We start from the raw sequence: 10,967 nt of genomic DNA, 5'->3' as shown, positions 1-10,967 counted from the left end.
GCCGCCAGCCTTGTGGGCCGTGAGGGAGGGACCGAGAGGTGCTCCATGCACTTCCTGGTGACAGGTTGTTCATCTGGTCGTTTAGGTTGTGACAGCCCTAAGCTATTATTAGTATAAATTATTATTAGGGTATGATCTCAAACCTGAGAGAAATTAAATATATACCGAAGAGCAATAGAACTGAATGAAGGGGATACCTTGATTTGTCCCTTGCCATGTATATGCGAGGGACCGAGAGGTGCTCCATGCACTTCCTGGTGACAGGTTGTTCATCTGGTCGTTTAGGTTGTGACAGCCCTAAGCTATTATTAGTATAAATTATTATTAGGGTATGATCTCAAACCTGAGAGAAATTAAATATATACCGAAGAGCAATAGAACTGAATGAAGGGGATACCTTGATTTGTCCCTTGCCATGTATATGCACAATAGATTGCTATGTCCTTTTAACTGATTTCATGACTTAGAAACCAGTAACTGAGTAAATATCCAAGGTGGGCAGGCCATAATTCAGTTGGTTAAGTCTCTGGTGCAACTGTTTTCTTTGTCTTCAAAACACATCTGTGGGTAATTTCCAGTATACACTGGTATTTTTAATTTATGACAGCATTCATTAATGAATTTGAAAAACTTAATTGAAGGAAATCTAACTCTATAATACAGGTCTATTACATATTGGGTATTTTTAGTTTCCTGTTACCATAGTACCTAGACATGGAAGCAAGGACATAAACTGAGACATTAGTGCTATGATCTACCATAAATGTAAGATTTGATTACACTTGGCATTATATTCTCTTGCATGGTTACTAGTCTTGTTAGTGGGTTTAGAATTATACCCTCATTAAAAATAAAGCAACATAATTTATCATATTAACTTCTAACAGTACATAATTTATTATTCAAGAAAAAGCTTCAGATTGACACCTGGTCATGGTCAAGTCCATATTTATGCCAAGTATGCAGATTAAGTCACAGAAATTCATTCAGTTATCCAAATGTCAACAAAATCTTCAGATAGTCGACAAACGTTGACTACTTCATCTTGATGCTTACATACCATTTAGACATGTATCTGAGACTAGGAGTTATTCAAAAATGAAATCCAAAACCTTTAAACCTTTAAATGTCTGAAAATATCACTCAACTCAATTGTATTTTGCACTAAGCACAATTATATTACAAGCTGTGCTTATAGACACATTCAAAATTGGGAACATTAGAGTTGAAATCACTCAGAAAGTGGTGACTAAAACATTTTAAATCTTAAAAGAAAATAAAAAGCAACCCATAAAAAGTTCTCCACTAAGATATGCATTATACAAAATAAGGGTAATCACTCTAATAGTATTTGAACATTGATGGACTCCTTTTACATGTAAACTTGGAATTTCTGGCCAGAAAAAGCAAAGGTTCAGAAAATGTATATCTTTTTAAAAAAATATAAGCATGTGGGTCTTTTGATTGAAATAGCACTCTCTTTCTAAAAGCTAAGAAAATTTGACCAATACATTATTCTTTACCAAGCTTAAATACCAGAGGCAACTTCTAAAGCTTTTCTTTTGTCTCAAAGATTACATGCTTATAAAAACTAAATATATATCTGAGGCAGCTATAAACTGAAGCAACTGGAATGGGAGACTGTATTCCAGATACTGCAGTTTGCCACTGTTCGATCATGTCATTAATTTATAATATTTTAAGTATTTCCTATCCCTTTCTTAATGCACCTGGCATCTTATTTCTGGCTTTAACTGCTGACATGTACTGGGCATCGAGTCCAAAGAGCCCACGACAGACAGGATGACTCCTAAACTTTTTTCCTCAAAGGAGCTTTCAAAATCAGAGCCCATCAGGGTACAGAACGGTTTCAAATCTATTTTTGCCAATACCCATTATTTTTCACATTATTCTAGGTTATATTTCACGTGGTATCCAATTCCCTAAAGTGCTCACATCCACCTGGAGTTTTTCCAGAATTCCAAATTTCCATCAACCAAAATAATGTAGTAGCATGTGCCAAGATCACTTGCTAGCTCTCCGTGGTCTCTTTCAAGAAAGCAATGATGAATGAAGGGAAAACTACTTCCTATATCCTCACTCTGTCCTACTGTTCCCGCCTCACTCCCTTACTCAATTCAAATATTTCTATTGTTAAATGTTTGGAGAAAATATTAAAATTTTCTTTATGCTTGAGAACAAACCTAACCAGCCACCTTTCACACTTTTGAAAATTTCATGCAGATCAGACACATTCTATTAAGTCCTCTGCATGAGATTTCAAAAGCACATTGAGGTAGGTCTATAGTTTATCTTTTTTTTTTTTCCTCACAAATGTACGACTGATGATCATTCACAGTGCCTAGTGTACATTATTTTTTTATTAAATGTCATCATTTTAGATTTTAGTTAATCAGAAAGCTTCTCTTTGAATCCTGGATCTAACAATTTTGGGGCAAAACTTAACTTCCATAAGCCTCAGTTTTCTTGTATGCGAAATGGAGGAATATGCCAACCTCATAAGGATGTTAGAAAAATTAAATGACATAATCTACGTACAGAACTGAGCTTCTGGAACATAACTCTAAATGTTAGCTATTATTTTTATTTCTAAAAACATCAGAAAAAAGTCTCCAAAATAATTAAAATTGGATGGGTGCCTACACTCAATGTATAGTTTGGACTTAATAGCAACTAAAAAAAATGTAGTTTGCATCATGTGAGTAACCTGATAATATGGTTTCCTTAAAAGCAGGGACAAGAGTTCATTCATGCCTTGTTCTTTCCTTAATAGGCCTTTACATATGTCATATTATCTTTAAATATGGAATAAAGTCTAAACTCTTTAATATGGCATTCAAGGACCTCATTGCTAGGACTTGAGTGCACATGAAGCTTGCTTTGGCAGCATCTTAACTCACCTTCCCAATTGTATAGCAGCCTGGCCTTTAGCAGGCTTGACTCCATCCACAACTCTCAGGAGAAGGCCTCTACTCACCTTAGACAATTGTTGTAATCCAAGTCCCTTAACACAGTTTAGGTTCAAAAATGAGGTTGTCAACCAGTCCTAAACCAAGAATGGAATTCTTAAACTATGGTGTTAGTTTCAGGACTGAGTATGGGATATAAGTCCACTAAACCAAGAGGAAACGTGTAATACTGGTTGATCATTGAATGAAGAGGGTCTTTTTCTCATGAAAAATGAGAAAGCATGGAAACTTGTTACTCCAGATGGCCACTCTTTGACAACAAAGGGAGCTGATACCCAAGAAGATGAAGCACAGAGATGTAAAAAAAAATAGAAACTTGTTTTTATTTTCATTCTTTGGTTGATATTGTCAAAGTATTGGATCAACCCTTACCTGTAGAGTATTTAACCAACACATTTCTTTTAGTCCATCTGAGCATTCTTTTACCTGCAGTCCAAAGCTTATGTACCAACTCGTTTTCTAGAGCAACGTTCAATTAGAGCTTTCACAATGTTGTGGTCCAGCTATAGTTGGTGGTTTGCTACTCCTTAAAGACTCACCATACAATCTTGCCTCTGTGTGCTTTTTGAAATAGCTCCCTGCATAAAAAAGGCTTTTCTCCTTTATGCTCCTCATTCTTCCAGTCCCAGCTCATATATATTCTCATTTGCAAATCTTTTCACAGATTACTCCACAAGTATAATGATTTGTATTTCTATCCATCACCCTTTCTCCCCACCTGCTGGCTGTTAGTCACTTGTGGGTAGAGCTGGTTCTATACTGGCCTTTGTGTCTCACCATTGTACTGGGTTTACATTCAGTACTACTGACAACTGACAAATTAAACCAGGTGATTGGGCTATGTATTTAGGAAACATATATTCACAGTTGATCTAATTGCTGATGGTGAGAAAATAACATGCTTTGGACACCTATGTGTTAGGCACTATGTTACAGGGTTTGACATGTTTGTACATTATATAATTTCATTTTAATCACAGTTTTGGGGTTCTTATCCACCTTTTACAGATCAGAAAGATAATTACCTCACCTAAAATCACAAAGTTGGCAAGTCAAAGTGTGCAGTGGGATGAGATCATTCATTGTGTGCTCGTGTGTGTGTGTGTGTGTGTGTGTGTGTGTGTGTGTATACCACAGAAAATCAAGATCTGCTATGTTTATCTATTTAGTCCAAAGATCAGTGCAAAATAACATTTAGTTTTATGCAATGCTCTGTAGTTTAATTGAGCCTGGTTTTAAGAACTGAACATATAACACAGGAATTTCATTAGAGCAACTGTGTTAATTGCCCTAAAAGAAGAGTTTATTTCAAACTTCTATCATGATTCCACTTACTAAACAAGTACTTATTTAGTGCTTTTTTTAGTGTCATGCTGTGTTCTAGGTGCTGGGGTACTACCCCTCCCCCTCAAAAAGTATTATTCTCTCACATAAATGTGATCAATGCAGGGTTGTTGGAGATTTGTCCATACATGAAATGCCAACAAATGGAAAGTTAAATAATAACAAAGTATTTTAAATGTGAATATAATTATTTGATTTTTGAAGCATCTTAACATTTATCTAAAGTGGAAATATCGATAAAAGAGGAAGTTTTATGTAAACATTCTTTCCATTAACTTGGGAGAAGTAATTCCCAGAGGTTAGAGTTAGAATTACTTGCTTTTTTTTTTTTCTCCAGGAGTCAAAAGATAGAGTTACCCATGGAAGAGGTTTTCCAGTCATGTCAAACCACAATTAAGAGAAATTTCAATCTAATACTTAAAGTAGAAGATCAAGATCTATTACCTCATTTTGAGGCTTACCTGGTGAAAGGTCTAACCTGATTGCTTCTGCCATACTCACTTTCTTGTTTCTTTTCCCTAAGATTTCTAAGAAGTGCAAAAAAAAAAAATCAACTTCTTCTAAAGTCTCTTTCCTCAGTGAACTGATTATTTGGACCCTCTTTTGAAAATCAGACTCAACGTTATAAGGAAAATATTAATAAATGCAAATTTCAGGATATAATTAAATATTACCTGAAAGAATTTTAATTAAAGAGGAAACCTATTTAAGATGTAAAAATAGAAGATTATGAGATATACTAGAGGCCTGGTGCATGAAAATTCATTCACTGAAGGTGGGGTCCCTCAGCCTGGCCTGCCCCCTCTCACAGTCTGGGAGCCCTCAGAGGCAGGAGGCAACCCGATGATCAGGGGAAGGTGATGCCTCCATCACACCTCTGCTGCTGCCACTGCCGGCAGTGCAAGCCTCGGGTGGCCCTGGTTGCCTGAGCCTCAGGCGGCCCTGGTTACCTGATCCTCAGGCGGCCATGGTTACCTGAGCCTCGGGTGGCCCTGGGCGGCTGGGCAGCTGACATCTGAGTTTTGCCTACACCTGGGGCCGGCCCTGGGCTTCTGGGAAGCCGCCATCCGAGGCTTGCCTGTGCCTCAGGCCAGCCCAGGGCAGCTGGGGGGCTGAGGGGACTGGGGGACTCCGGAGGCAGTCACTCGGCTGAGGGGACTGGGCGCCGCCATCTTGTGGCTGTGGGCGCCACCATCTTTGATGGCGTGGCATTCAATTAGGATATTTCCTCCTTATTGGCTGTGGGCGCTGCCATCTTTGTGATGGCATGAGGGTCAATTAGCATATTCCCTCTTTATTAGATAGGATGTTTGAAAAAACATCAACAAAGTTTGAGAAAAAATACCCTGAAAACATTAATTCATCATCAACGTCTTTCCCCTCCCTCCCAGCTCTAACAAAAATGCTAAGCTTTTATTTCGAATAATACTGATTGCATTGCAGCCTTTTGATTTAATCATTTCCTCTGGAAAGATGCCATTTATTTAACAAGGGTCAAAGTGTGATAGGGGGAAGCAGAAGGCAGATCTATCCAGAAAATAGATGCCAATCACACATTGCAATTGAGTTTTATATGCACAGATTGAAAATTGAACAAAATTGATGACTCTCAAAACTAAATTTGTAAAAACAATTCCCTTCCAATAAAAGCCCAAGGACTGATATTCTCCTTTTGATGATGCTAGCCAAGGTACTGTAGATTCTCTGGTCATTTCCAAATAGCATTCCCTAGAGGCAAACATCATCAAACAACCGTAACATCATATCTTAATGCCTAAATGCACCATTTTCTTATGGGAAATATCATCTACATTGCAATAAACTAATGCTGAATGGAATGGCTTTGGAATCCAACACGAAAAAAAAAATTAGAATGAATGCAAAATCACATGATTGATGAGATGAAAGAGAAATGGGGATTCTCAGAAGCAGCTGGAAATAATGTAAACTAGAGAACACAAATTTTCAACACATATCAAATTTTCAACACATATCAAAAATCTTTATAATAAACCTATCTTTGACCTAACAATCTCAGTTCTAGAAATGTATCCTAAAGAAAGAAATCAGAAAAGTATCCAGAATAATATATATTTCTATTCAATGAAATACTATACCGTAGTAAAGACAAACCAACTATTGTAACAGAACTGAAAATGAATCAATCTTGGATAATACTACTCTGAGAAAAAAGCAAGTCATATAAAAATACCGTTTTTTTTGTTTGTTTGTTTGTTTGTTTTTTAAATCAAAGCCAGCAAAACCAAACAATGCATTATTCTGGGTTAGCTAGATGGCAAAAGTATAAATGAAAGCAAAAGAGCATTAAAATAACACTGAAGATAGTAATCACATCTTAGGAGAAAAAAAAAACATACTTAAGGAGAAAATATCCACACAGCTGAGACTTAGGAAACTAAGGCACAAAATTCTTAAATTTCTTACAACTTTGATTCCTCTTCCATAAATGACACCGTAGCCCCGACATAAAATACACACTCAATAAAGTGGTTTTGAAAACCAACCTTGTCATCTCAAGGTTTTAATCCTCTCTATTCAGACATTCAGGGGGAATTAGATTAATTTTTAAAATTATAAGAAGGAAAATATCTATTTTTTTAAAATATATTTTATTGATTTTTCACAGAGAGGAAGGGAGAGAGATAGAGAGCTAGAAACATCGATGAGAGAGAAACATCGACCAGCTGCCTCCTGCACATCTCCCACTGGGGATGTGCCCGCAACCCAGGTACATGCCCTTGACCGGAATCGAACCCGGGACCCTCCAGTCCGCAAGCCGACGCTCCATCCACTGAGCCAAACTGGTTTCGGCAGGAAAATATCTATTGATGGGATTAATTTTTAAAATTATAAGAAGGAAAATATCTATTGATGCTTAAATGTTATTTCTTGCTTAACAGGTTTGCTATGTTAGTTTGTTACAGGAATGCTAAGTCATCTGTAGAATTATTCATGTTATAGAGAAAGGGATCTGAAGATACATGTAAAACAAAATGGAACATATAATGGGAGGGGTTATCTTATGGAAACATTTTTAATACATTTGTCGTGTAAATAGTTCATTTGTCTTTATTGTACTATAGTGCAGATGTGAAAGGTACAGACCAATTCAAGCCTAATATATGTCTGTTCTTGTTAGTATCACATATCACTTGAAAGAGCAGCAGGTGGAATAAAAGCAGAAAGATACAAAGCGATATTAAGATCAGGGGCTAAGTGCTCCATGTTAAACATAAGAAGATATAGAAGTGAAATAGGAATTTTCAGGGCAGTAAATTTTATTTAAAACAGTCTTAGAAAAAATATAAAAGAAGTATGAAATGGTAAATTATAATAGAAAAAATATAGGAAGATGAAATTTGCCTTTAGTATATACGTGGGAATTTAAAGTGCAAGTAAGTGAAGTTATAACTAGTAAGTATTAAGTATAATTTCATAAAAAATCTGAATTATAACTGTAGTAAGTAAAGTGGCAGTAGAATTCATACAAAGAAGAAAGAAGGAGGTGAAAGAGGTAACAAAAACTTGCACAATGGGGAAAATGTCCATGTAATTTCGGAATGGTCTAAGATGAAAAGCTGCAAATAGAACAGGAATAGATAAAGGAAAGTAAATAATGACGAAAGAAAAGGGACTTGAGAAGAGTCACAACTTCAGTGTAGCATGAAATTGAAACACGGCAAAAGGATAATATGAAATTCTGAAAAGGCAAATGACAAAAGTACAACCCCCCCGCCCCGCCCCAAATGGTTACAAAAACAGGGCGAAGATGAAAAGACTTGGGGTGATTGTGAAGAATTTAGTTAACAATGCATCATTATACATTGAAACATACAAATGGGAACAAATGATTGAACTCTACAAAGCAAATGACTAATGAAAAGCTTCAGGAAGATTTTTTAAAAGCTGAGTAAGGGAAGATAAACATCTCACCCAGACAACCAAAAAGAAACACGTGGAAACAAATGTACTGGCTTAAAGTGGTAGGTCAAAGAGCAATAGAGAAATTGCAGAGAAGACTGTGAAAAGGTTAAAAGTCCAGCAGAAGGCTGAAAGAACCAGGGAGGAAAAATCAAGCTTGCTGAGAGAGGGAACTACTGGAGGAGGGCACCTGTCTCAATTATTTTTCTGCTTTCTGAAGTTAAGTTGTTATCAGATGCTGACACAAAGAATACTACTAAATTGGAAACAATATCAAGCCTGCTTAAACAGTTTAGAGATATTTTAAAATATGTTCAATAAGCAAAATCAAAGTAATCAGTTGCTAAAGACAATAAAGTTCTACAAAAATAGATAGCTAAAATATTATTGAGCATCACACCTTGAGACAAGTAGAAATTTGGACTAAACTTTCACTGGCAATACCTGATGCTTCTAGTATACACTGGACATTTAAAACATAAAATACAAAACAAACAAACAAACAAAAACATAAAATACAACCCAGCCGGTGTGGCTCAGTGGTTGAGCACTGACCCATGAACCAAGAGGTCCCTGGTTCTATTCCTGATCCCTGATCGGGGCACATGCCTGGGTTGTGGGCTTGATCCCCAGTAGGGGATATGTAGAAGGAAGCTGATCGATATCTCTTTCTCATTGATGTTTCTACCTCTCCCTCTCCCTTCCTCTCTCTCTAAAATCAATAAAGACATTTAAAAATAAAAATACCATAAAATACAATGATTTGTTGCTACAACTGGGCATGGAGCACTCTAAGCTAATTCACAAACCCTATCTGAACTTTAAATTCCCATGTTTTTATAACTATATTAGGGGCCCAGTGCATGAATTCATGCACCTTGAAAGGAACTGTGGGCCGCAAGGCTGCAGTGGACACAGAAGCAGGTCTCGGCCCATCCTCCATGCCCCCACCCAGCCCCTCCTGCCACAGCCCCCTGGTCCCCTGTCTGCCGGCAGCCCCACTCCTGCCACCGCCACTCCCACGTGCTGATGACTCCAGCCCCACTCGCACCCGCTGACGGCACGGAGTGATTGGGGCCAGCACCAGCAGCGGGTGCAAGTGAGGCTGGCACCATCAGTGGGTGTGAGCGGTGGCTGCTACCCTGATAGCTGCTCAGGAGCAGGGGGAGGTGGAGAAGCCCTCGGGGTGATCAGGGCCGGCAGCCACAGCTCGCAACCAATGACAGTGCCGAGTGAATGGGGCCAGCGCCGGGCGCTGGCAATGGGTGTGAGCGCTGGGCGGGACCGCAGCTTACGGGAGCAAAGAATTTTCAGTAACCACCAGAGGCTCACCCCAATGACAGCAACCGGCACCCTGCCTTGGTCTGGCGCCCCCGCTCACCTGCTCCACCATCCCGCCACGGCTGATGCCTGCCATGTTCTGCGATCTGTCACCTGCTGCCGATGCCTGCCATGTTCCGCGCACACCCCCTGGTGGTCAGCATACATCATAGCAACTGGTTGTTCTGCTGTTGGGTTGTTCCACCGTTCAGTCTATTTGCATATTAGGGTTTTATATATGTAGATTATGAGTTGATCTAAATATAGTAAAATATAGGGAATTTATATAAACTAAAATGGACAACACAGAAAAGCACATTGGACATCTAAAGAAACAGACGCACCAATAGTTTATTTTTATTTAATAAAATATTCACCAAAAAAGTATTGGTAAAAAAAAAAAAAGGAGAATGTGAACCTGAGTGATAATTACTATGGAAAAAATTAGGAGAAGGGCTGAATAGGAAATCATACCTTTCAAACTATGAAAGTTATTCACAACCTTGTTACATTCAAGAGAAGGTTCTTTTAGAAAGAGCTTAGAAAATACTGAAGTCAGTTTGGAAAGTTAACATTTTGAGATGTGGAAATCAATCATTGAAAAAACTGCCTGAGGAAAGACTACACCACATCAGAAGGCAAAGCAAAGCAAAAGATCAAAAGAAATATCATATCCAGTTTGATAATAAGCAGCCTGATAATGGGAAAGGAAAGGATGGTTGGAAACCTTGGCTGAGATAATGCAGGGCGGTATCTCTAAGTGCATGAACATCATGTTGACTCATTTTTCATGAGCTTATGTGGGCTGACTGTAATTTTTTTTCAATAGGATAAGGTCAACACTTCCACCAGCTGTTTGGCAGAAACTACTAAAAAGTCATCTTCAAATTGGATAAGTCTTGAAGAAAGCTTTATTGAGTGAACACAGGACTGGCCACTCAAAATTTGCCTGAGGATTTGAGTCCAACCACACAGTCCTTAGCATTTCATCAGAGTTGTTTTCTATTTCCACCAGGCCATTCTGGCACCCTGAACTTAGGACAGATGAGCTGCAGTTAGAATCCAAGTGGTCTGACTTTCATTTCATTGCCTGTTGCACTTTAAACAAATAAAGTCAGGCACCGAGTATCAAAGGTAATCCTTGAGCCCTAAGTCTAGACAACTATGTACATGAGCAAACAAGATTTTAAAGACTCATGACTCCAATAACTTATTTCAAAAGCATGCTGATTTTAATTTGTTAAAATGACCCTTATGACAACACTAGAGGCCTGGTGCACGAAATTCATGCACAGGGGGGTGGGGTCCCCTCAGCCCAGTCTGCACTCAAATCCGGGACCCCTCAGGGAATGTCCGACTGCCAGTTTAGGC

Source organism: Myotis brandtii, unplaced genomic scaffold (assembly GCF_000412655.1).
Source record: "Myotis brandtii unplaced genomic scaffold, ASM41265v1 scaffold32, whole genome shotgun sequence".
Classification (NCBI taxonomy): Eukaryota; Metazoa; Chordata; class Mammalia; order Chiroptera; family Vespertilionidae; genus Myotis; species Myotis brandtii.
This window is presented reverse-complemented; position numbering follows the sequence as displayed.